Source organism: Ictalurus punctatus, unplaced genomic scaffold, assembly GCF_001660625.3.
Source record: "Ictalurus punctatus breed USDA103 unplaced genomic scaffold, Coco_2.0 Super-Scaffold_100, whole genome shotgun sequence".
In the NCBI taxonomy this organism is placed as follows: domain Eukaryota; kingdom Metazoa; phylum Chordata; class Actinopteri; order Siluriformes; family Ictaluridae; genus Ictalurus; species Ictalurus punctatus.
The window spans coordinates 1018100-1045466 of NW_026521086.1; the positions used below are offsets into that span (position 1 = coordinate 1018100).

The 27367-nt window shown below is 45.9% G+C and overlaps 1 long non-coding RNA gene and 10 other non-coding genes across 13 annotated transcripts in view; 7 read left to right on the top strand and 4 right to left on the bottom strand.

Annotated features, from left to right (window-relative positions):
- Positions 1 to 27367, bottom strand: part of LOC128629679 (uncharacterized) — a 132941-nt gene that overhangs the window by 85604 nt on the left and 19970 nt on the right. The gene's annotated exons all lie outside the window — the stretch shown is intronic.
- trnak-uuu (transfer RNA lysine (anticodon UUU)) lies at positions 44 to 116 on the top strand. The gene has a single exon. It is a non-coding gene; the product is annotated as a tRNA-Lys (tRNA).
- Positions 407 to 478, bottom strand: trnaw-cca (transfer RNA tryptophan (anticodon CCA)). Its single transcript has one exon. It is a non-coding gene; the product is annotated as a tRNA-Trp (tRNA).
- Positions 4271 to 4342, bottom strand: trnaw-cca (transfer RNA tryptophan (anticodon CCA)). Its single transcript has one exon. It is a non-coding gene; the product is annotated as a tRNA-Trp (tRNA).
- On the bottom strand, positions 8228 to 8299 carry trnaw-cca (transfer RNA tryptophan (anticodon CCA)). Its single transcript has one exon. It is a non-coding gene; the product is annotated as a tRNA-Trp (tRNA).
- Positions 12919 to 12991, top strand: trnak-uuu (transfer RNA lysine (anticodon UUU)). Its single transcript has one exon. It is a non-coding gene; the product is annotated as a tRNA-Lys (tRNA).
- Positions 15439 to 15511, top strand: trnak-uuu (transfer RNA lysine (anticodon UUU)). Its single transcript has one exon. It is a non-coding gene; the product is annotated as a tRNA-Lys (tRNA).
- Positions 17959 to 18031, top strand: trnak-uuu (transfer RNA lysine (anticodon UUU)). Its single transcript has one exon. It is a non-coding gene; the product is annotated as a tRNA-Lys (tRNA).
- trnak-uuu (transfer RNA lysine (anticodon UUU)) lies at positions 20479 to 20551 on the top strand. The gene has a single exon. It is a non-coding gene; the product is annotated as a tRNA-Lys (tRNA).
- trnak-uuu (transfer RNA lysine (anticodon UUU)) lies at positions 23996 to 24068 on the top strand. Its single transcript has one exon. It is a non-coding gene; the product is annotated as a tRNA-Lys (tRNA).
- trnak-uuu (transfer RNA lysine (anticodon UUU)) lies at positions 26516 to 26588 on the top strand. Its single transcript has one exon. It is a non-coding gene; the product is annotated as a tRNA-Lys (tRNA).

Sequence of the window (27367 nt, forward strand, 5' to 3'; positions counted from 1 at the left end):
CTGACCTACAAGCTCCAGGGTAAAGTGCGCTGTCACTCATCGAGCCCAGATAGCTCAGTCGGTAGAGCGTCAGACTTTTAATCTGAGGGTCCAGGGTTCAAGTCCCTGTTTGGGTGTTGTAGTACCCTCCAGATCCTCTGAGAGGTCCAGTGAAACCATCTAAGGTGCCTCTTTCCAGCATGTTTTGTTCAGCAAGCAAAATGGGCAAACTAAGGGTAAACATTCAGCAGGTTGTCAAGTTACTAATGGTTACTAGGTGAGAGTGTTGCTACCTAAGCTTTGTTACCTTTTAGCATGAAGTTGACAAAGACATGGGTGGTCATCATAGAGATTGGAGTCCATATAACAGCATCCTTATTAGACTGCGCAGAAAATCATGGGTCTGTGTGAAAAAGAGCACATTGAATGACCCCGACGTGATTTGAACACGCAACCTTCTGATCTGGAGTCAGACGCAGTACCGTTGCGCCACGAGGTCCCAGCGCGAAGCTTATAGCGCATCGTGGTGCAAGGCATACTTGTTCATCGGCGTGGCGATCAAGACGCATTGGAACTCGGAGACAGGTGGTGGGCTGTGACTGTTGCGACTAGTGTCTGACATCTGGGCAAGAGCTCTTTCAGAGGACAGGGCACAAGCCCTTTAAAGGGATAACCTGCCAGGTTTCCCTTCCCTGAACATTAAGGGAGATTTTCAAGATCAAATGGTAGATCTCACCCCAGTGCGTGAGAGTGAAGCGTGGACAACTTATACCTGAAGCGCAACTCAGGGACTCAAGTGTCTATGCGATAGAACCATGGTTCAGCCTTCTTCTGGGTAACTTCACACATTTACCATTTGTACGAGGCCTTTGTGTCATTATACGTGTCAGACGATGGGCAATCAGTGGCAAAGGTGGCGTAAACCTGCTTTTTGCGAGGCATACAGAGCCAAGATTACACGTCAGTTTGTGGTGTGGAATTAACGTGTTTGTTAGAAATTTTGGTCTCCTTGTGCAGAAAAGCCAAGTTTAATTAAAAATGCTGATGCTATTCTACTTGTTCTCATACCATGACACGAAGGCATTCCTTGAACCAAGACAAGCCTTCAGAGTGCGCCTTACGAATAAGAGTTATGCTGGTAACGATTTCCAAGCGACATGCTGGTCAAAAGTGTGCTAGTTGTAAACAAAAATACGAACAAGGTCGTTAAACAGAAAGCACTGGGGTTAAGTTGATCTCAACTTAGAAACTGGCCAACATAATAGATAGGACCAAAGTTCAACATTCTCTTGGTTAACGTCACCATTTTACAGGTTTCACAAGAACCTTGTCTCTTTGTATGTCTCAGACTGCAGGCAGTCAGTGGGTAAAGAAGTATGAAGGACAGAGCCGTGGTTGAACCCTGTTGGTTTGTATCCTTGAATAGTGGTGCTGAGCTGTGTTAATAGTTTGTAGAAAGCCATGAGAACCAGATGGGATGGGCCCTTTCCAAGCCAAGGGCTGAGCACCATTTATGTCTGTGAGAACCGTTGAACTAGAGCATCCACAGGCCTGACCTACAAGCTCGAGGGTAAAGTGACAGGTGGTGGGCTGTGACTGTTGCGACTAGTGTCTGACATCTGGGCAAGAGCTCTTTCAGAGGACAAGGCACGAGCCCTTTAAAGGCATAACCTGCCAGGTCTCCCTTCCCTGGACATTAAGGGAGATTTTCAAGATCAAATGGTAGATCTCACCCCAGTGCGTGAGAGTGAAGCGTGGACAACTTATACCTGAAGCGCAACTCAGGGACTCAAGTGTCTATGCGATAGAACCATGGTTCAGCCTTCTTCTGGGTAACTTCACACATTTACCATTTGTACGAGGCCTTTGTGTCATTATACGTGTCAGACGATGGGCAATCAGTGGCAAAGGTGGCGTAAACCTGCTTTTTGCGAGGCATACAGAGCCAAGATTACACGTCAGTTTGTGGTGTGGAATTAACGTGTTTGTTAGAAATTTTGGTCTCCTTGTGCAGAAAAGCCAAGTTTAATTAAAAATGCTGATGCTATTCTACTTGTTCTCATACCATGACACGAAGGCATTCCTTGAACCAAGACAAGCCTCCAGAGTGCGCCTTACGAATAAGAGTTATGCTGGTAACGATTTCCAAGCGACATGCTGGTCAAAAGTGTGCTAGATGTAAACAAAAATACGAACAAGGTCGTTAAACAGAAAGCACTGGGGTTAAGTTGATCTCAACTTAGAAACTGGCCAACATAACAGATAGGACCAAAGTTCAACATTCTCTTGGTTAACGTCACCATTTTACAGGTTTCACAAGAACCTTGTCTCTTTGTATGTCTCAGACTGCAGGCAGTCAGTGGGTAAAGAAGTATGAAGGACAGACCCGTGGTTGAACCCTGTTGGTTTGTATCCTTGAATAGTGGTGCTGAGCTGTGTTAATAGTTTGTAGAAAGCCATGAGAACCAGATGGGATGGGCCCTTTCCAAGCCAAGGGCTGAGCACCATTTATGTCTAGAGCGTCAGACTTTTAATCTGAGGGTCCAGGGTTCAAGTCCCTGTTTGGGTGTTGTAGTACCCTCCAGATCCTCTGAGAGGTCCAGTGAAACCATCTAAGGTGCCTCTTTCCAGCATGTTTTGTTCAGCAAGCAAAATGGGCAAACTAAGGGTAAACATTCAGCAGGTTGTCAAGTTACTAATGGTTACTAGGTGAGAGTGTTGCTACATAAGCTTTGTTACCTTTTAGCATGAAGTTGACAAAGACATGGGTGGTCATCATAGAGATTGGAGTCCATATAACAGCATCCTTATTAGACTGCACAGAAAATAAATCATGGGTCTGTGTGAAAAAGAGCACATTGAATGACCCCGACATGATTTGAACCTTCTGATCTGGAGTCAGACGCACTTCCGTTGCGCCACGAGGTCCCAGCTCGAAGCCTATAGCGCATCGTGGTGCAAGGCATACTTGTTCATCGGCGTGGCGATCAAGACGCATTGGAACTCGGAGACAGGTGGTGGGCTGTGACTGTTGCGACTAGTGTCTGACATCTGGGCAAGAGCTCTTTCAGAGGACAGGGCACAAGCCCTTTAAAGGGATAACCTGCCAGGTTTCCCTTCCCTGAACATTAAGGGAGATTTTCAAGATCAAATGGTAGATCTCACCCCAGTGCGTGAGAGTGAAGCGTGGACAACTTATACCTGAAGCGCAACTCAGGGACTCAAGTGTCTATGCGATAGAACCATGGTTCAGCCTTCTTCTGGGTAACTTCACACATTTACCATTTGTACGAGGCCTTTGTGTCATTATACGTGTCAGACGATGGGCAATCAGTGGCAAAGGTGGCGTAAACCTGCTTTTTGCGAGGCATACAGAGCCAAGATTACACGTCAGTTTGTGGTGTGGAATTAACGTGTTTGTTAGAAATTTTGGTCTCCTTGTGCAGAAAAGCCAAGTTTAATTAAAAATGCTGATGCTATTCTACTTGTTCTCATACCATGACACGAAGGCATTCCTTGAACCAAGACAAGCCTTCAGAGTGCGCCTTACGAATAAGAGTTATGCTGGTAACGATTTCCAAGCGACATGCTGGTCAAAAGTGTGCTAGTTGTAAACAAAAATACGAACAAGGTCGTTAAACAGAAAGCACTGGGGTTAAGTTGATCTCAACTTAGAAACTGGCCAACATAACAGATAGGACCAAAGTTCAACATTCTCTTGGTTAACGTCACCATTTTACAGGTTTCACAAGAACCTTGTCTCTTTGTATGTCTCAGACTGCAGGCAGTCAGTGGGTAAAGAAGTATGAAGGACAGACCCGTGGTTGAACCCTGTTGGTTTGTATCCTTGAATAGTGGTGCTGAGCTGTGTTAATAGTTTGTAGAAAGCCATGAGAACCAGATGGGATGGGCCCTTTCCAAGCCAAGGGCTGAGCACCATTTATGTCTAGAGCGTCAGACTTTTAATCTGAGGGTCCAGGGTTCAAGTCCCTGTTTGGGTGTTGTAGTACCCTCCAGATCCTCTGAGAGGTCCAGTGAAACCATCTAAGGTGCCTCTTTCCAGCATGTTTTGTTCAGCAAGCAAAATGGGCAAACTAAGGGTAAACATTCAGCAGGTTGTCAAGTTACTAATGGTTACTAGGTGAGAGTGTTGCTACCTAAGCTTTGTTACCTTTTAGCATGAAGTTGACAAAGACATGGGTGGTCATCATAGAGATTGGAGTCCATATAACAGCATCCTTATTAGACTGCGCAGAAAATCATGGGTCTGTGTGAAAAAGAGCACATTGAATGACCCCGACGTGATTTGAACACGCAACCTTCTGATCTGGAGTCAGACGCAGTACCGTTGCGCCACGAGGTCCCAGCGCGAAGCTTATAGCGCATCGTGGTGCAAGGCATACTTGTTCATCGGCGTGGCGATCAAGACGCATTGGAACTCGGAGACAGGTGGTGGGCTGTGACTGTTGCGACTAGTGTCTGACATCTGGGCAAGAGCTCTTTCAGAGGACAGGGCACAAGCCCTTTAAAGGGATAACCTGCCAGGTTTCCCTTCCCTGAACATTAAGGGAGATTTTCAAGATCAAATGGTAGATCTCACCCCAGTGCGTGAGAGTGAAGCGTGGACAACTTATACCTGAAGCGCAACTCAGGGACTCAAGTGTCTATGCGATAGAACCATGGTTCAGCCTTCTTCTGGGTAACTTCACACATTTACCATTTGTACGAGGCCTTTGTGTCATTATACGTGTCAGACGATGGGCAATCAGTGGCAAAGGTGGCGTAAACCTGCTTTTTGCGAGGCATACAGAGCCAAGATTACACGTCAGTTTGTGGTGTGGAATTAACGTGTTTGTTAGAAATTTTGGTCTCCTTGTGCAGAAAAGCCAAGTTTAATTAAAAATGCTGATGCTATTCTACTTGTTCTCATACCATGACACGAAGGCATTCCTTGAACCAAGACAAGCCTTCAGAGTGCGCCTTACGAATAAGAGTTATGCTGGTAACGATTTCCAAGCGACATGCTGGTCAAAAGTGTGCTAGTTGTAAACAAAAATACGAACAAGGTCGTTAAACAGAAAGCACTGGGGTTAAGTTGATCTCAACTTAGAAACTGGCCAACATAATAGATAGGACCAAAGTTCAACATTCTCTTGGTTAACGTCACCATTTTACAGGTTTCACAAGAACCTTGTCTCTTTGTATGTCTCAGACTGCAGGCAGTCAGTGGGTAAAGAAGTATGAAGGACAGAGCCGTGGTTGAACCCTGTTGGTTTGTATCCTTGAATAGTGGTGCTGAGCTGTGTTAATAGTTTGTAGAAAGCCATGAGAACCAGATGGGATGGGCCCTTTCCAAGCCAAGGGCTGAGCACCATTTATGTCTGTGAGAACCGTTGAACTAGAGCATCCACAGGCCTGACCTACAAGCTCGAGGGTAAAGTGACAGGTGGTGGGCTGTGACTGTTGCGACTAGTGTCTGACATCTGGGCAAGAGCTCTTTCAGAGGACAAGGCACGAGCCCTTTAAAGGCATAACCTGCCAGGTCTCCCTTCCCTGGACATTAAGGGAGATTTTCAAGATCAAATGGTAGATCTCACCCCAGTGCGTGAGAGTGAAGCGTGGACAACTTATACCTGAAGCGCAACTCAGGGACTCAAGTGTCTATGCGATAGAACCATGGTTCAGCCTTCTTCTGGGTAACTTCACACATTTACCATTTGTACGAGGCCTTTGTGTCATTATACGTGTCAGACGATGGGCAATCAGTGGCAAAGGTGGCGTAAACCTGCTTTTTGCGAGGCATACAGAGCCAAGATTACACGTCAGTTTGTGGTGTGGAATTAACGTGTTTGTTAGAAATTTTGGTCTCCTTGTGCAGAAAAGCCAAGTTTAATTAAAAATGCTGATGCTATTCTACTTGTTCTCATACCATGACACGAAGGCATTCCTTGAACCAAGACAAGCCTCCAGAGTGCGCCTTACGAATAAGAGTTATGCTGGTAACGATTTCCAAGCGACATGCTGGTCAAAAGTGTGCTAGATGTAAACAAAAATACGAACAAGGTCGTTAAACAGAAAGCACTGGGGTTAAGTTGATCTCAACTTAGAAACTGGCCAACATAACAGATAGGACCAAAGTTCAACATTCTCTTGGTTAACGTCACCATTTTACAGGTTTCACAAGAACCTTGTCTCTTTGTATGTCTCAGACTGCAGGCAGTCAGTGGGTAAAGAAGTATGAAGGACAGACCCGTGGTTGAACCCTGTTGGTTTGTATCCTTGAATAGTGGTGCTGAGCTGTGTTAATAGTTTGTAGAAAGCCATGAGAACCAGATGGGATGGGCCCTTTCCAAGCCAAGGGCTGAGCACCATTTATGTCTAGAGCGTCAGACTTTTAATCTGAGGGTCCAGGGTTCAAGTCCCTGTTTGGGTGTTGTAGTACCCTCCAGATCCTCTGAGAGGTCCAGTGAAACCATCTAAGGTGCCTCTTTCCAGCATGTTTTGTTCAGCAAGCAAAATGGGCAAACTAAGGGTAAACATTCAGCAGGTTGTCAAGTTACTAATGGTTACTAGGTGAGAGTGTTGCTACATAAGCTTTGTTACCTTTTAGCATGAAGTTGACAAAGACATGGGTGGTCATCATAGAGATTGGAGTCCATATAACAGCATCCTTATTAGACTGCACAGAAAATAAATCATGGGTCTGTGTGAAAAAGAGCACATTGAATGACCCCGACATGATTTGAACCTTCTGATCTGGAGTCAGACGCACTTCCGTTGCGCCACGAGGTCCCAGCTCGAAGCCTATAGCGCATCGTGGTGCAAGGCATACTTGTTCATCGGCGTGGCGATCAAGACGCATTGGAACTCGGAGACAGGTGGTGGGCTGTGACTGTTGCGACTAGTGTCTGACATCTGGGCAAGAGCTCTTTCAGAGGACAGGGCACAAGCCCTTTAAAGGGATAACCTGCCAGGTTTCCCTTCCCTGAACATTAAGGGAGATTTTCAAGATCAAATGGTAGATCTCACCCCAGTGCGTGAGAGTGAAGCGTGGACAACTTATACCTGAAGCGCAACTCAGGGACTCAAGTGTCTATGCGATAGAACCATGGTTCAGCCTTCTTCTGGGTAACTTCACACATTTACCATTTGTACGAGGCCTTTGTGTCATTATACGTGTCAGACGATGGGCAATCAGTGGCAAAGGTGGCGTAAACCTGCTTTTTGCGAGGCATACAGAGCCAAGATTACACGTCAGTTTGTGGTGTGGAATTAACGTGTTTGTTAGAAATTTTGGTCTCCTTGTGCAGAAAAGCCAAGTTTAATTAAAAATGCTGATGCTATTCTACTTGTTCTCATACCATGACACGAAGGCATTCCTTGAACCAAGACAAGCCTTCAGAGTGCGCCTTACGAATAAGAGTTATGCTGGTAACGATTTCCAAGCGACATGCTGGTCAAAAGTGTGCTAGTTGTAAACAAAAATACGAACAAGGTCGTTAAACAGAAAGCACTGGGGTTAAGTTGATCTCAACTTAGAAACTGGCCAACATAACAGATAGGACCAAAGTTCAACATTCTCTTGGTTAACGTCACCATTTTACAGGTTTCACAAGAACCTTGTCTCTTTGTATGTCTCAGACTGCAGGCAGTCAGTGGGTAAAGAAGTATGAAGGACAGAGCCGTGGTTGAACCCTGTTGGTTTGTATCCTTGAATAGTGGTGCTGAGCTGTGTTAATAGTTTGTAGAAAGCCATGAGAACCAGATGGGATGGGCCCTTTCCAAGCCAAGGGCTGAGCACCATTTATGTCTGTGAGAACCGTTGAACTAGAGCGTCCACAGGCCTGACCTACAAGCTCCAGGGTAAAGTGCGCTCTCACTCATCGAGCCCAGATAGCTCAGACGGTAGAGCGTCAGACTTTTAATCTGAGGGTCCAGGGTTCAAGTCCCTGTTTGGGTGTTGTAGTACCCTCCAGATCCTCTGAGAGGTCCAGTGAAACCATCTAAGGTGCCTCTTTCCAGCATGTTTTGTTCAGCAAGCAAAATGGGCAAACTAAGGGTAAACATTCAGCAGGTTGTCAAGTTACTAATGGTTACTAGGTGAGTGTTGCTACCTAAGCTTTGTTACCTTTTAGCATGAAGTTGACAAAGACATGGGTGGTCATCATAGAGATTGGAGTCCATATAACAGCATCCTTATTAGACTGCGCAGAAAATCATGGGTCTGTGTGAAAAAGAGCACATTGAATGACCCCGACGTGATTTGAACACGCAACCTTCTGATCTGGAGTCAGACGCAGTGCCGTTGCGCCACGAGGTCCCAGCTCGAAGCCTATAGCGCATCGTGGTGCAAGGCATACTTGTTCATCGGCGTGGCGATCAAGACGCATTGGAACTCGGAGACAGGTGGTGGGCTGTGACTGTTGCGACTAGTGTCTGACATCTGGGCAAGAGCTCTTTCAGAGGACAGGGCACAAGCCCTTTAAAGGGATAACCTGCCAGGTTTCCCTTCCCTGAACATTAAGGGAGATTTTCAAGATCAAATGGTAGATCTCACCCCAGTGCGTGAGAGTGAAGCGTGGACAACTTATACCTGAAGCGCAACTCAGGGACTCAAGTGTCTATGCGATAGAACCATGGTTCAGCCTTCTTCTGGGTAACTTCACACATTTACCATTTGTACGAGGCCTTTGTGTCATTATACGTGTCAGACGATGGGCAATCAGTGGCAAAGGTGGCGTAAACCTGCTTTTTGCGAGGCATACAGAGCCAAGATTACACGTCAGTTTGTGGTGTGGAATTAACGTGTTTGTTAGAAATTTTGGTCTCCTTGTGCAGAAAAGCCAAGTTTAATTAAAAATGCTGATGCTATTCTACTTGTTCTCATACCATGACACGAAGGCATTCCTTGAACCAAGACAAGCCTTCAGAGTGCGCCTTACGAATAAGAGTTATGCTGGTAACGATTTCCAAGCGACATGCTGGTCAAAAGTGTGCTAGTTGTAAACAAAAATACGAACAAGGTCGTTAAACAGAAAGCACTGGGGTTAAGTTGATCTCAACTTAGAAACTGGCCAACATAATAGATAGGACCAAAGTTCAACATTCTCTTGGTTAACGTCACCATTTTACAGGTTTCACAAGAACCTTGTCTCTTTGTATGTCTCAGACTGCAGGCAGTCAGTGGGTAAAGAAGTATGAAGGACAGAGCCGTGGTTGAACCCTGTTGGTTTGTATCCTTGAATAGTGGTGCTGAGCTGTGTTAATAGTTTGTAGAAAGCCATGAGAACCAGATGGGATGGGCCCTTTCCAAGCCAAGGGCTGAGCACCATTTATGTCTGTGAGAACCGTTGAACTAGAGCATCCACAGGCCTGACCTACAAGCTCGAGGGTAAAGTGACAGGTGGTGGGCTGTGACTGTTGCGACTAGTGTCTGACATCTGGGCAAGAGCTCTTTCAGAGGACAAGGCACGAGCCCTTTAAAGGCATAACCTGCCAGGTTTCCCTTCCCTGGACATTAAGGGAGATTTTCAAGATCAAATGGTAGATCTCACCCCAGTGCGTGAGAGTGAAGCGTGGACAACTTATACCTGAAGCGCAACTCAGGGACTCAAGTGTCTATGCGATAGAACCATGGTTCAGCCTTCTTCTGGGTAACTTCACACATTTACCATTTGTACGAGGCCTTTGTGTCATTATACGTGTCAGACGATGGGCAATCAGTGGCAAAGGTGGCGTAAACCTGCTTTTTGCGAGGCATACAGAGCCAAGATTACACGTCAGTTTGTGGTGTGGAATTAACGTGTTTGTTAGAAATTTTGGTCTCCTTGTGCAGAAAAGCCAAGTTTAATTAAAAATGCTGATGCTATTCTACTTGTTCTCATACCATGACACGAAGGCATTCCTTGAACCAAGACAAGCCTCCAGAGTGCGCCTTACGAATAAGAGTTATGCTGGTAACGATTTCCAAGCGACATGCTGGTCAAAAGTGTGCTAGTTGTAAACAAAAATACGAACAAGGTCATTAAACAGAAAGCACTGGGGTTAAGTTGATCTCAACTTAGAAACCGGCCAACATAACAGATAGGACCAAAGTTCAACATTCTCTTGGTTAACGTCACCATTTTACAGGTTTCACAAGAACCTTGTCTCTTTGTATGTCTCAGACTGCAGGCAGTCAGTGGGTAAAGAAGTATGAAGGACAGACCCGTGGTTGAACCCTGTTGGTTTGTATCCTTGAATAGTGGTGCTGAGCTGTGTTAATAGTTTGTAGAAAGCCATGAGAACCAGATGGGATGGGCCCTTTCCAAGCCAAGGGCTGAGCACCATTTATGTCTGTGAGAACCGTTGAACTAGAGCGTCCACAGGCCTGACCTACAAGCTCCAGGGTAAAGTGCGCTGTCACTCATCGAGCCCAGATAGCTCAGTCGGTAGAGCTTCAGACTTTTAATCTGAGGGTTCAGGGTTCAAGTCCCTGTTTGGGTGTTGTAGTACCATCCAGATCCTCTGAGAGGTCCAGTGAAATCATCTAAGGTGCCTCTTTCCAGCATGTTTTGTTCAGCAAGCAAAATGGGCAAACTAAGGGTAAACATTCAGCAGGTTGTCAAGTTACTAATGGTTACTAGGTGAGAGTGTTGCTACCTAAGCTTTGTTACCTTTTAGCATGAAGTTGACAAAGACATGGGTGGTCATCATAGAGATTGGAGTCCATATAACAGCATCCTTATTAGACTGCGCAGAAAATCATGGGTCTGTGTGAAAAAGAGCACATTGAATGACCCCGACATGATTTGAACACGCAACCTTCTGATCTGGAGTCAGACGCAGTACCGTTGCGCCACGAGGTCCCAGCTCGAAGCCTATAGCGCATCGTGGTGCAAGGCATACTTGTTCATCGGCGTGGCGATCAAGACGCATTGGAACTCGGAGACAGGTGGTGGGCTGTGACTGTTGCGACTAGTGTCTGACATCTGGGCAAGAGCTCTTTCAGAGGACAGGGCACAAGCCCTTTAAAGGGATAACCTGCCAGGTTTCCCTTCCCTGAACATTAAGGGAGATTTTCAAGATCAAATGGTAGATCTCACCCCAGTGCGTGAGAGTGAAGCGTGGACAACTTATACCTGAAGCGCAACTCAGGGACTCAACTGCCTATGCGATAGAACCATGGTTCAGCCTTCTTCTGGGTAACTTCACACATTTACCATTTGTACGAGGCCTTTGTGTCATTATACGTGTCAGACGATGGGCAATCAGTGGCAAAGGTGGCGTAAACCTGCTTTTTGCGAGGCATACAGAGCCAAGATTACACGTCAGTTTGTGGTGTGGAATTAACGTGTTTGTTAGAAATTTTGGTCTCCTTGTGCAGAAAAGCCAAGTTTAATTAAAAATGCTGATGCTATTCTACTTGTTCTCATACCATGACACGAAGGCATTCCTTGAACCAAGACAAGCCTTCAGAGTGCGCCTTACGAATAAGAGTTATGCTGGTAACGATTTCCAAGCGACATGCTGGTCAAAAGTGTGCTAGTTGTAAACAAAAATACGAACAAGGTCGTTAAACAGAAAGCACTGGGGTTAAGTTGATCTCAACTTAGAAACTGGCCAACATAACAGATAGGACCAAAGTTCAACATTCTCTTGGTTAACGTCACCATTTTACAGGTTTCACAAGAACCTTGTCTCTTTGTATGTCTCAGACTGCAGGCAGTCAGTGGGTAAAGAAGTATGAAGGAAAGAGCCGTGGTTGAACCCTGTTGGTTTGTATCCTTGAATAGTGGTGCTGAGCTGTGTTAACAGTTTGTAGAAAGCCATGAGAACCAGATGGGATGGGCCCTTTCCAAGCCAAGGGCTGAGCACCATTTATGTCTGTGAGAACCGTTGAACTAGAGCATCCACAGGCCTGACCTACAAGCTCGAGGGTAAAGTGACAGGTGGTGGGCTGTGACTGTTGCGACTAGTGTCTGACATCTGGGCAAGAGCTCTTTCAGAGGACAAGGCACGAGCCCTTTAAAGGCATAACCTGCCTGGTTTCCCTTCCCTGGACATTAAGGGAGATTTTCAAGATCAAATGGTAGATCTCACCCCAGTGCGTGAGAGTGAAGCGCGGACAACTTATACCTGAAGCGCAACTCAGGGACTCAACTGCCTATGCGATAGAACCATGGTTCAGCCTTCTTCTGGGTAACTTCACACATTTACCATTTGTACGAGGCCTTTGTGTCATTATACGTGTCAGACGATGGGCAATCAGTGGCAAAGGTGGCGTAAACCTGCTTTTTGCGAGGCATACAGAGCCAAGATTACACGTCAGTTTGTGGTGTGGAATTAACGTGTTTGTTAGAAATTTTGGTCTCCTTGTGCAGAAAAGCCAAGTTTAATTAAAAATGCTGATGCTATTCTACTTGTTCTCATACCATGACACGAAGGCATTCCTTGAACCAAGACAAGCCTTCAGAGTGCGCCTTACGAATAAGAGTTATGCTGGTAACGATTTCCAAGCGACATGCTGGTCAAAAGTGTGCTAGTTGTAAACAAAAATACGAACAAGGTCGTTAAACAGAAAGCACTGGGGTTAAGTTGATCTCAACTTAGAAACTGGCCAACATAACAGATAGGACCAAAGTTCAACATTCTCTTGGTTAACGTCACCATTTTACAGGTTTCACAAGAACCTTGTCTCTTTGTATGTCTCAGACTGCAGGCAGTCAGTGGGTAAAGAAGTATGAAGGACAGAGCTGTGGTTGAACCCTGTTGGTTTGTATCCTTGAATAGTGGTGCTGAGCTGTGTTAATAGTTTGTAGAAAGCCATGAGAACCAGATGGGATGGGCCCTTTCCAAGCCAAGGGCTGAGCACCATTTATGTCTGTGAGAACCGTTGAACTAGAGCGTCCACAGGCCTGACCTACAAGCTCCAGGGTAAAGTGCGCTCTCGCTCCTCGAGCCCAGATAGCTCAGTCGGTAGAGCGTCAGACTTTTAATCTGAGGGTCCAGGGTTCAAGTCCCTGTTTGGGTGTTGTAGTACCCTCCATATCTTCTGAGAGGTCCAGTGAAACCATCTAAGGTGCCTCTTTCCAGCATGTTTTGTTCAGCAAGCAAAATGGGCAAACTAAGGGTAAACGTTCAGCAGATTGTCAAGTTACTAATGGTTACCAGGTGAGATTGTTGCTACCTAAGCTTTGTTACCTTTTAGCATGAAGTTGACAAAGACATGGGTGGTCATCATAGAGATTGGAGTCCATATAACAGCATCCTTATTAGACTGCGCAGAAAATCATGGGTCTGTGTGAAAAAGAGCACATTGAATGACCCCGACATGATTTGAACCTTCTGATCTGGAGTCAGACGCACTTCCGTTGCGCCACGAGGTCCCAGCTCGAAGCCTATAGCGCATCATGGTGCAAGGCATACTTGTTCATCGGCGTGGCGATCAAGACGCATTGGAACTCGGAGACAGGTGGTGGGCTGTGACTGTTGCGACTAGTGTCTGACATCTGGGCAAGAGCTCTTTCAGAGGACAAGGCACGAGCCCTTTAAAGGGATAACCTGCCTGGTTTCCCTTCCCTGGACATTAAGGGAGATTTTCAAGATCAAATGGTAGATCTCACCCCAGTGCGTGAGAGTGAAGCGCGGACAACTTATACCTGAAGCGCAACTCAGGGACTCAACTGCCTATGCGATAGAACCATGGTTCAGCCTTCTTCTGGGTAACTTCACACATTTACCATTTGTACGAGGCCTTTGTGTCATTATACGTGTCAGACGATGGGCAATCAGTGGCAAAGGTGGCGTAAACCTGCTTTTTGCGAGGCATACAGAGCCAAGATTACACGTCAGTTTGTGGTGTGGAATTAACGTGTTTGTTAGAAATTTTGGTCTCCTTGTGCAGAAAAGCCAAGTTTAATTAAAAATGCTGATGCTATTCTACTTGTTCTCATACCATGACACGAAGGCATTCCTTGAACCAAGACAAGCCTCCAGAGTGAGCCTTACGAATAAGAGTTATGCTGGTAACGATTTCCAAGCGACATGCTGGTCAAAAGTGTGCTAGTTGTAAACAAAAATACGAACAAGGTCGTTAAACAGAAAGCACTGGGGTTAAGTTGATCTCAACTTAGAAACTGGCCAACATAACAGATAGGACCAAAGTTCAACATTCTCTTGGTTAACGTCACCATTTTACAGGTTTCACAAGAACCTTGTCTCTTTGTATGTCTCAGACTGCAGGCAGTCAGTGGGTAAAGAAGTATGAAGGAAAGAGCCGTGGTTGAACCCTGTTGGTTTGTATCCTTGAATAGTGGTGCTGAGCTGTGTTAACAGTTTGTAGAAAGCCATGAGAACCAGATGGGATGGGCCCTTTCCAAGCCAAGGGCTGAGCACCATTTATGTCTGTGAGAACCGTTGAACTAGAGCATCCACAGGCCTGACCTACAAGCTCGAGGGTAAAGTGACAGGTGGTGGGCTGTGACTGTTGCGACTAGTGTCTGACATCTGGGCAAGAGCTCTTTCAGAGGACAAGGCACGAGCCCTTTAAAGGCATAACCTGCCTGGTTTCCCTTCCCTGGACATTAAGGGAGATTTTCAAGATCAAATGGTAGATCTCACCCCAGTGCGTGAGAGTGAAGCGCGGACAACTTATACCTGAAGCGCAACTCAGGGACTCAACTGCCTATGCGATAGAACCATGGTTCAGCCTTCTTCTGGGTAACTTCACACATTTACCATTTGTACGAGGCCTTTGTGTCATTATACGTGTCAGACGATGGGCAATCAGTGGCAAAGGTGGCGTAAACCTGCTTTTTGCGAGGCATACAGAGCCAAGATTACACGTCAGTTTGTGGTGTGGAATTAATGTGTTTGTTAGAAATTTTGGTCTCCTTGTGCAGAAAAGCCAAGTTTAATTAAAAATGCTGATGCTATTCTACTTGTTCTCATACCATGACACGAAGGCATTCCTTGAACCAAGACAAGCCTTCAGAGTGCGCCTTACGAATAAGAGTTATGCTGGTAACGATTTCCAAGCGACATGCTGGTCAAAAGTGTGCTAGTTGTAAACAAAAATACAAACAAGGTCGTTAAACAGAAAGCACTGGGGTTAAGTTGATCTCAACTTAGAAACTGGCCAACATAACAGATAGGACCAAAGTTCAACATTCTCTTGGTTAACGTCACCATTTTACAGGTTTCACAAGAACCTTGTCTCTTTGTATGTCTCAGACTGCAGGCAGTCAGTGGGTAAAGAAGTATGAAGGACAGAGCTGTGGTTGAACCCTGTTGGTTTGTATCCTTGAATAGTGGTGCTGAGCTGTGTTAATAGTTTGTAGAAAGCCATGAGAACCAGATGGGATGGGCCCTTTCCAAGCCAAGGGCTGAGCACCATTTATGTCTGTGAGAACCGTTGAACTAGAGCGTCCACAGGCCTGACCTACAAGCTCCAGGGTAAAGTGCGCTCTCGCTCCTCGAGCCCAGATAGCTCAGTCGGTAGAGCGTCAGACTTTTAATCTGAGGGTCCAGGGTTCAAGTCCCTGTTTGGGTGTTGTAGTACCCTCCATATCTTCTGAGAGGTCCAGTGAAACCATCTAAGGTGCCTCTTTCCAGCATGTTTTGTTCAGCAAGCAAAATGGGCAAACTAAGGGTAAACATTCAGCAGATTGTCAAGTTACTAATGGTTACCAGGTGAGATTGTTGCTACCTAAGCTTTGTTACCTTTTAGCATGAAGTTGACAAAGACATGGGTGGTCATCATAGAGATTGGAGTCCATATAACAGCATCCTTATTAGACTGCGCAGAAAATCATGGGTCTGTGTGAAAAAGAGCACATTGAATGACCCCGACATGATTTGAACCTTCTGATCTGGAGTCAGACGCACTTCCGTTGCGCCACGAGGTCCCAGCTCGAAGCCTATAGCGCATCATGGTGCAAGGCATACTTGTTCATCGGCGTGGCGATCAAGACGCATTGGAACTCGGAGACAGGTGGTGGGCTGTGACTGTTGCGACTAGTGTCTGACATCTGGGCAAGAGCTCTTTCAGAGGACAAGGCACGAGCCCTTTAAAGGGATAACCTGCCTGGTTTCCCTTCCCTGGACATTAAGGGAGATTTTCAAGATCAAATGGTAGATCTCACCCCAGTGCGTGAGAGTGAAGCGCGGACAACTTATACATGAAGCGCAACTCAGGGACTCAAGTGTCTATGCGATAGAACCATGGTTCAGCCTTCTTCTGGGTAACTTCACACATTTACCATTTGTACGAGGCCTTTGTGTCATTATACGTGTCAGACGATGGGCAATCAGTGGCAAAGGTGGCGTAAACCTGCTTTTTGCGAGGCATACAGAGCCAAGATTACACGTCAGTTTGTGGTGTGGAATTAACGTGTTTGTTAGAAATTTTGGTCTCCTTGTGCAGAAAAGCCAAGTTTAATTAAAAATGCTGATGCTATTCTACTTGTTCTCATACCATGACACGAAGGCATTCCTTGAACCAAGACAAGCCTTCAGAGTGCGCCTTACGAATAAGAGTTATGCTGGTAACGATTTCCAAGCGACATGCTGGTCAAAAGTGTGCTAGTTGTAAACAAAAATACGAACAAGGTCGTTAAACAGAAAGCACTGGGGTTAAGTTGATCTCAACTTAGAAACTGGCCAACATAACAGATAGGACCAAAGTTCAACATTCTCTTGGTTAACGTCACCATTTTACAGGTTTCACAAGAACCTTGTCTCTTTGTATGTCTCAGACTGCAGGCAGTCAGTGGGTAAAGAAGTATGAAGGAAAGAGCCGTGGTTGAACCCTGTTGGTTTGTATCCTTGAATAGTGGTGCTGAGCTGTGTTAACAGTTTGTAGAAAGCCATGAGAACCAGATGGGATGGGCCCTTTCCAAGCCAAGGGCTGAGCACCATTTATGTCTGTGAGAACCGTTGAACTAGAGCATCCACAGGCCTGACCTACAAGCTCGAGGGTAAAGTGACAGGTGGTGGGCTGTGACTGTTGCGACTAGTGTCTGACATCTGGGCAAGAGCTCTTTCAGAGGACAAGGCACGAGCCCTTTAAAGGCATAACCTGCCTGGTTTCCCTTCCCTGGACATTAAGGGAGATTTTCAAGATCAAATGGTAGATCTCACCCCAGTGCGTGAGAGTGAAGCGCGGACAACTTATACCTGAAGCGCAACTCAGGGACTCAACTGCCTATGCGATAGAACCATGGTTCAGCCTTCTTCTGGGTAACTTCACACATTTACCATTTGTACGAGGCCTTTGTGTCATTATACGTGTCAGACGATGGGCAATCAGTGGCAAAGGTGGCGTAAACCTGCTTTTTGCGAGGCATACAGAGCCAAGATTACACGTCAGTTTGTGGTGTGGAATTAACGTGTTTGTTAGAAATTTTGGTCTCCTTGTGCAGAAAAGCCAAGTTTAATTAAAAATGCTGATGCTATTCTACTTGTTCTCATACCATGACACGAAGGCATTCCTTGAACCAAGACAAGCCTTCAGAGTGCGCCTTACGAATAAGAGTTATGCTGGTAACGATTTCCAAGCGACATGCTGGTCAAAAGTGTGCTAGTTGTAAACAAAAATACGAACAAGGTCGTTAAACAGAAAGCACTGGGGTTAAGTTGATCTCAACTTAGAAACTGGCCAACATAACAGATAGGACCAAAGTTCAACATTCTCTTGGTTAACGTCACCATTTTACAGGTTTCACAAGAACCTTGTCTCTTTGTATGTCTCAGACTGCAGGCAGTCAGTGGGTAAAGAAGTATGAAGGACAGAGCTGTGGTTGAACCCTGTTGGTTTGTATCCTTGAATAGTGGTGCTGAGCTGTGTTAATAGTTTGTAGAAAGCCATGAGAACCAGATGGGATGGGCCCTTTCCAAGCCAAGGGCTGAGCACCATTTATGTCTGTGAGAACCGTTGAACTAGAGCGTCCACAGGCCTGACCTACAAGCTCCAGGGTAAAGTGCGCTCTCGCTCCTCGAGCCCAGATAGCTCAGTCGGTAGAGCGTCAGACTTTTAATCTGAGGGTCCAGGGTTCAAGTCCCTGTTTGGGTGTTGTAGTACCCTCCATATCTTCTGAGAGGTCCAGTGAAACCATCTAAGGTGCCTCTTTCCAGCATGTTTTGTTCAGCAAGCAAAATGGGCAAACTAAGGGTAAACATTCAGCAGATTGTCAAGTTACTAATGGTTACCAGGTGAGATTGTTGCTACCTAAGCTTTGTTACCTTTTAGCATGAAGTTGACAAAGACATGGGTGGTCATCATAGAGATTGGAGTCCATATAACAGCATCCTTATTAGACTGCGCAGAAAATCATGGGTCTGTGTGAAAAAGAGCACATTGAATGACCCCGACATGATTTGAACCTTCTGATCTGGAGTCAGACGCACTTCCGTTGCGCCACGAGGTCCCAGCTCGAAGCCTATAGCGCATCATGGTGCAAGGCATACTTGTTCATCGGCGTGGCGATCAAGACGCATTGGAACTCGGAGACAGGTGGTGGGCTGTGACTGTTGCGACTAGTGTCTGACATCTGGGCAAGAGCTCTTTCAGAGGACAAGGCACGAGCCCTTTAAAGGGATAACCTGCCTGGTTTCCCTTCCCTGGACATTAAGGGAGATTTTCAAGATCAAATGGTAGATCTCACCCCAGTGCGTGAGAGTGAAGCGCGGACAACTTATACCTGAAGCGCAACTCAGGGACTCAACTGCCTATGCGATAGAACCATGGTTCAGCCTTCTTCTGGGTAACTTCACACATTTACCATTTGTACGAGGCCTTTGTGTCATTATACGTGTCAGACGATGGGCAATCAGTGGCAAAGGTGGCGTAAACCTGCTTTTTGCGAGGCATACAGAGCCAAGATTACACGTCAGTTTGTGGTGTGGAATTAACGTGTTTGTTAGAAATTTTGGTCTCCTTGTGCAGAAAAGCCAAGTTTAATTAAAAATGCTGATGCTATTCTACTTGTTCTCATACCATGACACGAAGGCATTCCTTGAACCAAGACAAGCCTCCAGAGTGAGCCTTACGAATAAGAGTTATGCTGGTAACGATTTCCAAGCGACATGCTGGTCAAAAGTGTGCTAGTTGTAAACAAAAATACGAACAAGGTCGTTAAACAGAAAGCACTGGGGTTAAGTTGATCTCAACTTAGAAACTGGCCAACATAACAGATAGGACCAAAGTTCAACATTCTCTTGGTTAACGTCACCATTTTACAGGTTTCACAAGAACCTTGTCTCTTTGTATGTCTCAGACTGCAGGCAGTCAGTGGGTAAAGAAGTATGAAGGAAAGAGCCGTGGTTGAACCCTGTTGGTTTGTATCCTTGAATAGTGGTGCTGAGCTGTGTTAACAGTTTGTAGAAAGCCATGAGAACCAGATGGGATGGGCCCTTTCCAAGCCAAGGGCTGAGCACCATTTATGTCTGTGAGAACCGTTGAACTAGAGCATCCACAGGCCTGACCTACAAGCTCGAGGGTAAAGTGACAGGTGGTGGGCTGTGACTGTTGCGACTAGTGTCTGACATCTGGGCAAGAGCTCTTTCAGAGGACAAGGCACGAGCCCTTTAAAGGCATAACCTGCCTGGTTTCCCTTCCCTGGACATTAAGGGAGATTTTCAAGATCAAATGGTAGATCTCACCCCAGTGCGTGAGAGTGAAGCGCGGACAACTTATACCTGAAGCGCAACTCAGGGACTCAACTGCCTATGCGATAGAACCATGGTTCAGCCTTCTTCTGGGTAACTTCACACATTTACCATTTGTACGAGGCCTTTGTGTCATTATACGTGTCAGACGATGGGCAATCAGTGGCAAAGGTGGCGTAAACCTGCTTTTTGCGAGGCATACAGAGCCAAGATTACACGTCAGTTTGTGGTGTGGAATTAATGTGTTTGTTAGAAATTTTGGTCTCCTTGTGCAGAAAAGCCAAGTTTAATTAAAAATGCTGATGCTATTCTACTTGTTCTCATACCATGACACGAAGGCATTCCTTGAACCAAGACAAGCCTTCAGAGTGCGCCTTACGAATAAGAGTTATGCTGGTAACGATTTCCAAGCGACATGCTGGTCAAAAGTGTGCTAGTTGTAAACAAAAATACAAACAAGGTCGTTAAACAGAAAGCACTGGGGTTAAGTTGATCTCAACTTAGAAACTGGCCAACATAACAGATAGGACCAAAGTTCAACATTCTCTTGGTTAACGTCACCATTTTACAGGTTTCACAAGAACCTTGTCTCTTTGTATGTCTCAGACTGCAGGCAGTCAGTGGGTAAAGAAGTATGAAGGACAGAGCTGTGGTTGAACCCTGTTGGTTTGTATCCTTGAATAGTGGTGCTGAGCTGTGTTAATAGTTTGTAGAAAGCCATGAGAACCAGATGGGATGGGCCCTTTCCAAGCCAAGGGCTGAGCACCATTTATGTCTGTGAGAACCGTTGAACTAGAGCGTCCACAGGCCTGACCTACAAGCTCCAGGGTAAAGTGCGCTCTCGCTCCTCGAGCCCAGATAGCTCAGTCGGTAGAGCGTCAGACTTTTAATCTGAGGGTCCAGGGTTCAAGTCCCTGTTTGGGTGTTGTAGTACCCTCCATATCTTCTGAGAGGTCCAGTGAAACCATCTAAGGTGCCTCTTTCCAGCATGTTTTGTTCAGCAAGCAAAATGGGCAAACTAAGGGTAAACATTCAGCAGATTGTCAAGTTACTAATGGTTACCAGGTGAGATTGTTGCTACCTAAGCTTTGTTACCTTTTAGCATGAAGTTGACAAAGACATGGGTGGTCATCATAGAGATTGGAGTCCATATAACAGCATCCTTATTAGACTGCGCAGAAAATCATGGGTCTGTGTGAAAAAGAGCACATTGAATGACCCCGACATGATTTGAACCTTCTGATCTGGAGTCAGACGCACTTCCGTTGCGCCACGAGGTCCCAGCTCGAAGCCTATAGCGCATCATGGTGCAAGGCATACTTGTTCATCGGCGTGGCGATCAAGACGCATTGGAACTCGGAGACAGGTGGTGGGCTGTGACTGTTGCGACTAGTGTCTGACATCTGGGCAAGAGCTCTTTCAGAGGACAAGGCACGAGCCCTTTAAAGGGATAACCTGCCTGGTTTCCCTTCCCTGGACATTAAGGGAGATTTTCAAGATCAAATGGTAGATCTCACCCCAGTGCGTGAGAGTGAAGCGCGGACAACTTATACATGAAGCGCAACTCAGGGACTCAAGTGTCTATGCGATAGAACCATGGTTCAGCCTTCTTCTGGGTAACTTCACACATTTACCATTTGTACGAGGCCTTTGTGTCATTATACGTGTCAGACGATGGGCAATCAGTGGCAAAGGTGGCGTAAACCTGCTTTTTGCGAGGCATACAGAGCCAAGATTACACGTCAGTTTGTGGTGTGGAATTAACGTGTTTGTTAGAAATTTTGGTCTCCTTGTGCAGAAAAGCCAAGTTTAATTAAAAATGCTGATGCTATTCTACTTGTTCTCATACCATGACACGAAGGCATTCCTTGAACCAAGACAAGCCTTCAGAGTGCGCCTTACGAATAAGAGTTATGCTGGTAACGATTTCCAAGCGACATGCTGGTCAAAAGTGTGCTAGTTGTAAACAAAAATACGAACAAGGTCGTTAAACAGAAAGCACTGGGGTTAAGTTGATCTCAACTTAGAAACTGGCCAACATAACAGATAGGACCAAAGTTCAACATTCTCTTGGTTAACGTCACCATTTTACAGGTTTCACAAGAACCTTGTCTCTTTGTATGTCTCAGACTGCAGGCAGTCAGTGGGTAAAGAAGTATGAAGGAAAGAGCCGTGGTTGAACCCTGTTGGTTTGTATCCTTGAATAGTGGTGCTGAGCTGTGTTAACAGTTTGTAGAAAGCCATGAGAACCAGATGGGATGGGCCCTTTCCAAGCCAAGGGCTGAGCACCATTTATGTCTGTGAGAACCGTTGAACTAGAGCATCCACAGGCCTGACCTACAAGCTCGAGGGTAAAGTGACAGGTGGTGGGCTGTGACTGTTGCGACTAGTGTCTGACATCTGGGCAAGAGCTCTTTCAGAGGACAAGGCACGAGCCCTTTAAAGGCATAACCTGCCTGGTTTCCCTTCCCTGGACATTAAGGGAGATTTTCAAGATCAAATGGTAGATCTCACCCCAGTGCGTGAGAGTGAAGCGCGGACAACTTATACCTGAAGCGCAACTCAGGGACTCAACTGCCTATGCGATAGAACCATGGTTCAGCCTTCTTCTGGGTAACTTCACACATTTACCATTTGTACGAGGCCTTTGTGTCATTATACGTGTCAGACGATGGGCAATCAGTGGCAAAGGTGGCGTAAACCTGCTTTTTGCGAGGCATACAGAGCCAAGATTACACGTCAGTTTGTGGTGTGGAATTAACGTGTTTGTTAGAAATTTTGGTCTCCTTGTGCAGAAAAGCCAAGTTTAATTAAAAATGCTGATGCTATTCTACTTGTTCTCATACCATGACACGAAGGCATTCCTTGAACCAAGACAAGCCTTCAGAGTGCGCCTTACGAATAAGAGTTATGCTGGTAACGATTTCCAAGCGACATGCTGGTCAAAAGTGTGCTAGTTGTAAACAAAAATACGAACAAGGTCGTTAAACAGAAAGCACTGGGGTTAAGTTGATCTCAACTTAGAAACTGGCCAACATAACAGATAGGACCAAAGTTCAACATTCTCTTGGTTAACGTCACCATTTTACAGGTTTCACAAGAACCTTGTCTCTTTGTATGTCTCAGACTGCAGGCAGTCAGTGGGTAAAGAAGTATGAAGGACAGAGCCGTGGTTGAACCCTGTTGGTTTGTATCCTTGAATAGTGGTGCTGAGCTGTGTTAACAGTTTGTAGAAAGCCATGAGAACCAGATGGGATGGGCCCTTTCCAAGCCAAGGGCTGAGCACCATTAATGTCTGTGAGAACCGTTGAACTAGAGCATCCACAGGCCTGACCTACAAGCTCGAGGGTAAAGTGACAGGTGGTGGGCTGTGACTGTTGCGACTAGTGTCTGACATCTGGGCAAGAGCTCTTTCAGAGGACAAGGCACGAGCCCTTTAAAGGCATAACCTGCCTGGTTTCCCTTCCCTGGACATTAAGGGAGATTTTCAAGATCAAATGGTAGATCTCACCCCAGTGCGTGAGAGTGAAGCGCGGACAACTTATACCTGAAGCGCAACTCAGGGACTCAACTGCCTATGCGATAGAACCATGGTTCAGCCTTCTTCTGGGTAACTTCACACATTTACCATTTGTACGAGGCCTTTGTGTCATTATACGTGTCAGACGATGGGCAATCAGTGGCAAAGGTGGCGTAAACCTGCTTTTTGCGAGGCATACAGAGCCAAGATTACACGTCAGTTTGTGGTGTGGAATTAATGTGTTTGTTAGAAATTTTGGTCTCCTTGTGCAGAAAAGCCAAGTTTAATTAAAAATGCTGATGCTATTCTACTTGTTCTCATACCATGACACGAAGGCATTCCTTGAACCAAGACAAGCCTTCAGAGTGCGCCTTACGAATAAGAGTTATGCTGGTAACGATTTCCAAGCGACATGCTGGTCAAAAGTGTGCTAGTTGTAAACAAAAATACGAACAAGGTCGTTAAACAGAAAGCACTGGGGTTAAGTTGATCTCAACTTAGAAACTGGCCAACATAACAGATAGGACCAAAGTTCAACATTCTCTTGGTTAACGTCACCATTTTACAGGTTTCACAAGAACCTTGTCTCTTTGTATGTCTCAGACTGCAGGCAGTCAGTGGGTAAAGAAGTATGAAGGACAGAGCTGTGGTTGAACCCTGTTGGTTTGTATCCTTGAATAGTGGTGCTGAGCTGTGTTAATAGTTTGTAGAAAGCCATGAGAACCAGATGGGATGGGCCCTTTCCAAGCCAAGGGCTGAGCACCATTTATGTCTGTGAGAACCGTTGAACTAGAGCGTCCACAGGCCTGACCTACAAGCTCCAGGGTAAAGTGCGCTCTCGCTCCTCGAGCCCAGATAGCTCAGTCGGTAGAGCGTCAGACTTTTAATCTGAGGGTCCAGGGTTCAAGTCCCTGTTTGGGTGTTGTAGTACCCTCCATATCTTCTGAGAGGTCCAGTGAAACCATCTAAGGTGCCTCTTTCCAGCATGTTTTGTTCAGCAAGCAAAATGGGCAAACTAAGGGTAAACATTCAGCAGATTGTCAAGTTACTAATGGTTACCAGGTGAGATTGTTGCTACCTAAGCTTTGTTACCTTTTAGCATGAAGTTGACAAAGACATGGGTGGTCATCATAGAGATTGGAGTCCATATAACAGCATCCTTATTAGACTGCGCAGAAAATCATGGGTCTGTGTGAAAAAGAGCACATTGAATGACCCCGACATGATTTGAACCTTCTGATCTGGAGTCAGACGCACTTCCGTTGCGCCACGAGGTCCCAGCTCGAAGCCTATAGCGCATCATGGTGCAAGGCATACTTGTTCATCGGCGTGGCGATCAAGACGCATTGGAACTCGGAGACAGGTGGTGGGCTGTGACTGTTGCGACTAGTGTCTGACATCTGGGCAAGAGCTCTTTCAGAGGACAAGGCACGAGCCCTTTAAAGGGATAACCTGCCTGGTTTCCCTTCCCTGGACATTAAGGGAGATTTTCAAGATCAAATGGTAGATCTCACCCCAGTGCGTGAGAGTGAAGCGCGGACAACTTATACATGAAGCGCAACTCAGGGACTCAAGTGTCTATGCGATAGAACCATGGTTCAGCCTTCTTCTGGGTAACTTCACACATTTACCATTTGTACGAGGCCTTTGTGTCATTATACGTGTCAGACGATGGGCAATCAGTGGCAAAGGTGGCGTAAACCTGCTTTTTGCGAGGCATACAGAGCCAAGATTACACGTCAGTTTGTGGTGTGGAATTAACGTGTTTGTTAGAAATTTTGGTCTCCTTGTGCAGAAAAGCCAAGTTTAATTAAAAATGCTGATGCTATTCTACTTGTTCTCATACCATGACACGAAGGCATTCCTTGAACCAAGACAAGCCTTCAGAGTGCGCCTTACGAATAAGAGTTATGCTGGTAACGATTTCCAAGCGACATGCTGGTCAAAAGTGTGCTAGTTGTAAACAAAAATACGAACAAGGTCGTTAAACAGAAAGCACTGGGGTTAAGTTGATCTCAACTTAGAAACTGGCCAACATAACAGATAGGACCAAAGTTCAACATTCTCTTGGTTAACGTCACCATTTTACAGGTTTCACAAGAACCTTGTCTCTTTGTATGTCTCAGACTGCAGGCAGTCAGTGGGTAAAGAAGTATGAAGGAAAGAGCCGTGGTTGAACCCTGTTGGTTTGTATCCTTGAATAGTGGTGCTGAGCTGTGTTAACAGTTTGTAGAAAGCCATGAGAACCAGATGGGATGGGCCCTTTCCAAGCCAAGGGCTGAGCACCATTTATGTCTGTGAGAACCGTTGAACTAGAGCATCCACAGGCCTGACCTACAAGCTCGAGGGTAAAGTGACAGGTGGTGGGCTGTGACTGTTGCGACTAGTGTCTGACATCTGGGCAAGAGCTCTTTCAGAGGACAAGGCACGAGCCCTTTAAAGGCATAACCTGCCTGGTTTCCCTTCCCTGGACATTAAGGGAGATTTTCAAGATCAAATGGTAGATCTCACCCCAGTGCGTGAGAGTGAAGCGCGGACAACTTATACCTGAAGCGCAACTCAGGGACTCAACTGCCTATGCGATAGAACCATGGTTCAGCCTTCTTCTGGGTAACTTCACACATTTACCATTTGTACGAGGCCTTTGTGTCATTATACGTGTCAGACGATGGGCAATCAGTGGCAAAGGTGGCGTAAACCTGCTTTTTGCGAGGCATACAGAGCCAAGATTACACGTCAGTTTGTGGTGTGGAATTAACGTGTTTGTTAGAAATTTTGGTCTCCTTGTGCAGAAAAGCCAAGTTTAATTAAAAATGCTGATGCTATTCTACTTGTTCTCATACCATGACACGAAGGCATTCCTTGAACCAAGACAAGCCTTCAGAGTGCGCCTTACGAATAAGAGTTATGCTGGTAACGATTTCCAAGCGACATGCTGGTCAAAAGTGTGCTAGTTGTAAACAAAAATACGAACAAGGTCGTTAAACAGAAAGCACTGGGGTTAAGTTGATCTCAACTTAGAAACTGGCCAACATAACAGATAGGACCAAAGTTCAACATTCTCTTGGTTAACGTCACCATTTTACAGGTTTCACAAGAACCTTGTCTCTTTGTATGTCTCAGACTGCAGGCAGTCAGTGGGTAAAGAAGTATGAAGGACAGAGCTGTGGTTGAACCCTGTTGGTTTGTATCCTTGAATAGTGGTGCTGAGCTGTGTTAATAGTTTGTAGAAAGCCATGAGAACCAGATGGGATGGGCCCTTTCCAAGCCAAGGGCTGAGCACCATTTATGTCTGTGAGAACCGTTGAACTAGAGCGTCCACAGGCCTGACCTACAAGCTCCAGGGTAAAGTGCGCTCTCGCTCCTCGAGCCCAGATAGCTCAGTCGGTAGAGCGTCAGACTTTTAATCTGAGGGTCCAGGGTTCAAGTCCCTGTTTGGGTGTTGTAGTACCCTCCATATCTTCTGAGAGGTCCAGTGAAACCATCTAAGGTGCCTCTTTCCAGCATGTTTTGTTCAGCAAGCAAAATGGGCAAACTAAGGGTAAACATTCAGCAGATTGTCAAGTTACTAATGGTTACCAGGTGAGATTGTTGCTACCTAAGCTTTGTTACCTTTTAGCATGAAGTTGACAAAGACATGGGTGGTCATCATAGAGATTGGAGTCCATATAACAGCATCCTTATTAGACTGCGCAGAAAATCATGGGTCTGTGTGAAAAAGAGCACATTGAATGACCCCGACATGATTTGAACCTTCTGATCTGGAGTCAGACGCACTTCCGTTGCGCCACGAGGTCCCAGCTCGAAGCCTATAGCGCATCATGGTGCAAGGCATACTTGTTCATCGGCGTGGCGATCAAGACGCATTGGAACTCGGAGACAGGTGGTGGGCTGTGACTGTTGCGACTAGTGTCTGACATCTGGGCAAGAGCTCTTTCAGAGGACAAGGCACGAGCCCTTTAAAGGGATAACCTGCCTGGTTTCCCTTCCCTGGACATTAAGGGAGATTTTCAAGATCAAATGGTAGATCTCACCCCAGTGCGTGAGAGTGAAGCGCGGACAACTTATACCTGAAGCGCAACTCAGGGACTCAACTGCCTATGCGATAGAACCATGGTTCAGCCTTCTTCTGGGTAACTTCACACATTTACCATTTGTACGAGGCCTTTGTGTCATTATACGTGTCAGACGATGGGCAATCAGTGGCAAAGGTGGCGTAAA